We start from the raw sequence: 6,000 nt of genomic DNA, 5'->3' as shown, positions 1-6,000 counted from the left end.
TTGTTGGGGTTCAATGGGAAAGCAGATGTTTGAGGAGCCGCAGGGAGACGAGGACAATGTTGGGATAAATGCAAAACCAAAATGGGAGGAGGTGGGTGGGCCGAATGCTGCAATACAATTCAAGCAGCTATGGGCGCCGAAGCCAAACATAGACCCATCAAAACACGAGCAGGAAACAAAGGAAAAAATAATCCCCCAAATGAACAGATAAACAACCAAAGCATAAAGATACAGTACTTGGTCCCTGCTCCGTGTGGGGAAACGGTGAGAAAAAGAGGAACAAAGAGAAAGGATTCACCACTAGCAAGCAAGCATTTTGAAACGACAATCCAAGTAGCAAGTAAAAATGCAATGAGCGGGATGTAAGCCCACACAGTGTGTGCAACAGGTTTAGGAGGCTCGACGGCCTACGGCCTGGTCACCCCCACGCTCCTGTGCCTGCTGCCGCTGCCGCAGCCCCAGCCTCCCGAGGGCCGCCGAGCCCACACCAGCGTTTCCCGCCGCCCCAGCCTCCCGAGGGCCGCCGAGCCCACACCAGCTTTTCCCGCCGCCCCAGCCTCTCGAGGGCCGCCAAGCCGGCTCCAGCTTTTCCCGCCGCCCCAGCCCGTGGCCCCGCCCCCCCGACAGCCGATTGGCTCGCGCTCCCGCCTCCCCGCAGACCCTCCCGACCGGCTCCCTTCTTATGACGTCCCCAGAGCGACCGCGCAGCGGACGCGTGCAGCGGACGCGCGCAGCGGGAGCACCGATTGAGCGCCGAAGGTGCGCCAAAGGTAAGCCCGTCTACGCCCGTCCGCGCCTGGACCGCGCCCAGCGCCAGGACCCCTGGCCCCCGCAGACCCCAGCCCACCCGCCGGACGTACGACGCCGCCACCCTCAACGCACTCAACGTCGGCCGAACCCCTGGATGCTACCGAGCCACCCCGAGACGCACCCACGGACCCTTCATCTGCCAGTCCTGCAAGTTCTCCTGCATCCGGACCTGCACTGCACCAGCGTCCACCAAGCAGAACACCAGCAGCACCCACCTGAAGTGCATCCTGCTCAACACCCGCTCCGTCCGCAGACACGCCGTCGAGCTCTGGAACCTGCTCGACACCACAGACCCAGACGTCGCCTTCCTCACGGAAACCTGGATGAACGCCTCCTCAGCGCCCGACATCGCCATCGCCATCCCGGACGGCTACAAGATCATCCGGAGAGACCGCGTCAACCAGACAGGAGGAGGCATCGCCATCATTCACAGGAACACCATCCGCATCACGTCCAACACCGACGACACCATCGCACCCGCCGAACACCTGCACTTCCAGATCCACGTCAACCCCAAGACCACCCTCAGAGGCACCCTCATCTACAGACCCCCGGGACCACGCACACAATTCAGCGAGGACATCGCCGACTTCATCAGCCCGCTCGCCCTCCCCTCAGCCGACTACATCCTCCTCGGGGACCTCAACTTCCACCTGGAGAACAACGACGACCGCAACACCACCACCCTGCTGGAAAACCTCGCAAACCTGGGACTCAAGCAGCTGGTGACCACCCCCACCCACCTCGCCGGACACACACTCGACGCCGTCTTCTCATCCAGCAAAGACATCGCCTTCAGCCACGCCACAGGACTCCACTGGACGGACCACAGCTGCGTCCACTTCACCTTCAGAAGAACGACGATCCACCACCACCAGCAACAGGTTGCCCGAAGAAGCTGGAACAAGATCACAGCCGACCAGCTCGCCGCTTCCCTGAGTCAGCACCCTCCCGCCAGCTCAGCGAACCCCAGCCAGGCCGCCGACAACCTCACGAAGTGGATCAGCAACTGCGCGGACGAACTCGCCCCTCTGAGGACCCCGCCCAGCAGACCCGGCAGCAAGAAAGCCCCATGGTTCACCGACGAACTCAAGAGCTCCAAGAAGAACTGCCGAGCCCTCGAGAAAGTCTGGAGAAGGGAACCAACACCGGACAACATGACCACCCTCAAGCTTGCCACCCGGAAGCACCACCAACTGATCCACGCCACCAAGAAAACTGCATTCAAGGACCGGCTGGACAACAACGCACACAACTGCAAGGAACTCTTCAACATCGTGAAAGAGCTCTCCAACCCCAACGCCGGAAACAACGACATCACCCCATCGCCAGACCTCTGCAACTCCCTCGCCTCCTACTTCCACAACAAGATCGCGGACATACACAACAGCTTCAGCATTCAACCATCGCACACAACGACCGCAGCAACGCCGCCCACCACCACCCTCCGCGCCTGGACTCCGATCAGCACCGATGACACCGTCCGCATGATGAACTCCATCCACTCCGGATCTCCAACCGACCCCTGCCCTCACCACGTCTTCAACAAGGCCGACGCTGTCATCGCACCCCACCTGCGGGACATCATCAACACCTCCTTCGACACCGCCACCTTCCCGGAGAGCTGGAAGCACGCCGAACTCAGCGCTCTACTAAAGAAACCAACAGCGGACCCCACCGAACTCAAGAATTACCGCCCCATCTCGCTCCTCCCGTTCCCAGCCAAAGTCATCGAGAAGACCGTCAACAAACAGCTGGCCGCCTTCCTCGAGACAAATGGATCCCTCGACCCCTCACAGTCTGGCTTCCGAGCCAACCACAGCACCGAGACCGCCCTCATCGCTGCCACCGATGACATCCGAGCCCTGATGGACAACGGAGAAACAGCGGCCCTCATCCTCCTAGATCTCTCCGCGGCATTCGACACTGTCTGCCACCGCACCCTAGTGCAGCGCCTCAGCAACGTCGGAATTCAGGAGAAGGCACTGGAATGGATCGTCTCCTTCCTCGACGGAAGAACACAGAGAGTCCGTCTACCACCGTACAAGTCAGAGGCCACCGAAGTCATCTGCGGCGTCCCTCAAGGATCCTCGCTGAGCCCCACCCTCTTCAACGTCTACATGAGCCCCCTCGCGCCCATCGCACGCCAACACAACCTGAACATCATCTCCTACGCCGATGACACCCAGCTGATCCTCTCCCTGACCAACAACCCCGCCGCTGCCAGAGCCAACCTTCACGAAGGGATGAAAGATGTAGCCGAGTGGATGACGACCAGCCGCCTGAAACTGAACTCAGACAAGATGGAAGTCCTCATCCTGGGCTCCTCGCCCTCCGCCTGGGACGACTCCTGGTGGCCCCCCGCCCTGGGCACCGCACCCACACCGACAGACCACGCACGCAACCTGGGCTTCATCCTGGACTCCTCCCTCTCCATGACCAGACAAGTCAACGCCGTCTCCTCGTCATGCTTCAACATCCTGCGCATGCTACAGAAGATCTTCCGGTGGATCCCCATCGAGACCAGGAAGACGGTCACCCAGGCCCTCGTCACCAGCCGACTGGACTACGGCAACGCCCTCTACGCCGGAACCACCGCCAAGCTCCAGAAGAGACTCCAGCGGATCCAGAACGCCTCAGCCAGACTCATCCTCGACATCCCCCGACGCAGCCACATCTCCGGACATCTGAGAGACCTGCACTGGCTCCCCGTCAACAAGAGAATCACCTTCCGTCTCCTCACCCACGCACACAAAGCCCTACACGATCAAGGCCCGAGCTACCTCAACAACCGCATCAACTTCTACGCTCCCAAACGCCACCTCCGATCAGCCAGTCACGCCCTCGCCGCCGTCCCCCGCATCCGAAGAACGACAACAGGAGGAAGGTCCTTCTCCCACCTGGCCGCCAAGACCTGGAACTCCCTCCCTCCCGACCTGCGCCTGACCCAAGACCACCTCTCCTTCAGGAAGAAGCTGAAGACCTGGCTGTTCGAGCAGTAGCAGCACCCCTTCCCCCAAGCGCCTTGAGACCCTCCGGGTAGGTAGTGCGCTCTATAAATGTCCTTGATTGATTGACCTAAAAAAAGGAGTGAGTGTATATGAGCTGAAACAAAATGTGTAACTTCTAGACACTACAATAAAAGGCAAAATAGAATGGAGCTTAGATGTGATCATTAACTAAAAATATAGTGAGTAGCAAAGGAGGAAGAGGAATTGCTATACTGAAAATATAGTTATATTATTATGCCAGTATGAATGAATGTGTTAGAAATTAGATGTGGATGCTTCCTTATGGTATGTAATTTAATATTATGTAATTTTCTCCAAATTACACAGTCAAGCAGGCACTTTTACACCCAGTTGCACTCCCACAAAAGCACTTATGTACCCACCACTAATATAGCCAAGACGTGACTGACACATTCAGTTACACACCCATAAAACCATTCATATGCCCATTTACTCTACTATACAACCACTTACATTATCATTCACAAACCCATACAGGCACTGTGAACCCCACTCACACACCTATACAGCCATTCATGTACTTAACACTCAGTCATTTACACACACACTCGCGCACCCAAACATCTAGCTATACGCTCAGTCAGCCACCCATACAGTCAGTCACATACCTATTTACAAAACCATACAGCCACTAACACACCCAGGCAGACAGCAACAGATGCACGTACACATACATTCAGACAGAACGTATGTATTTACCACTGACAGAGCCACTTGCACACAGTTACACAACCAAACGCTCACTAATACAGCTACTTACTTACCCATTTAGACACCCTTATTTAGACATAAAACCACTTATGTAGCTATTCACTTGCTTATAGTATTTAATCTAATAGTATGTAATATGAAGTTAAATGCATTCTATATTTGCTTTCAGATATTTACCTGTGTTTGAAGAGTAATCGAAGATGGAAGGATGAGGTGGAAAAAAATAAGAATTAGGCTGATTTACAGCATCCATCAAGTGGCTAACAGAAGATATATTTAGTTCCACTGGCATAATATGTTTTGCACAAAGAGTCGCAATTTCTTGCAGTTTTGGTGAAACATCAAGAATAGTACGCCCCTGATCTAGTGGTAAGAGTCTTACAGATGGTCCAACTGCTGATGATGCTGCACCACATTATGTCTCTCTTATCATCCTCTGATACGTTGTTATATGTGTGGTTTTCAGGTATTTCGAAACAGATGATTTGCCATATGAATGCTTCTTCAGAGTATTTCTTGACAGTTTATTGCAGCATATATTGAATTGTAAACTTTTTTAGAAGTGGTAAGTGTTCTTCTGCTTCGTCCTGCTCCTTACATTGTTTTCTATCTTAGCAGAAGAGATTTTCACTTTAATTCTCTCTTGTTTTGAAGGTAAGGGAATTATACAATGGATCTTTGATGGAGAGTCTGCCTCCAGAGAGATGCAATACTAAAATAACTAGTATGGTTTACAATGTGGATTGGTAGCCAGATTTGCAGTGGCATCGTAGCAGATTTCCAGATCCATAAAATGAATGAAAATCAGAGAAAGACTTTATGGTTTGAATTTGTAAATAGTTTAATAAGTTATGTTATTTTAATTTGTTAATTGCTTGTTTTAAATTGAATAATAATAATTGTGTTAATAAAATGTATTTATAAACTTGTGAAAATGTATATTAGTCAATTGAACTTGTGGGTCAAATTGTGGTACAATTTATATTTACAGAAACCTGCGAAAATCACTAAAAAAACAATAGTTCGGAAATATATTTTAAAAAATCCATAGGAATTCACTGAAGAAAAAAAAGGTTACAGAGACATTATAGTTAGGAAATAGCATAAAAAACTGTAGAAATTCACTGAAAAAAACAAAGGTTACAGGGATGTTATAGTTAGTAAACAGAATGTAAAAAACATAGACATGTCATGAGTGATGTAATATGTGAGGTCATAAGAAGTGGATTATGGGAGCGTAAGTTATAGTTAGCTCAGGTAACTATAAATGCTGAATTTCTATGGTTTTGTGTGTATAAAATCTGAGCCCAACAATAACATCCCTATAACCGTTTTTTTCCAGTGACTATATATATATATATATATATATATATATATATATATATATATATATATATAAATATATATATATATTGTGTGGTATATTCCATTTTATAAATATGTTATA

Source organism: Lissotriton helveticus, chromosome 7 (genome assembly GCF_964261635.1).
Source record: "Lissotriton helveticus chromosome 7, aLisHel1.1, whole genome shotgun sequence".
Taxonomy (NCBI): domain Eukaryota; kingdom Metazoa; phylum Chordata; class Amphibia; order Caudata; family Salamandridae; genus Lissotriton; species Lissotriton helveticus.
This window is presented reverse-complemented; position numbering follows the sequence as displayed.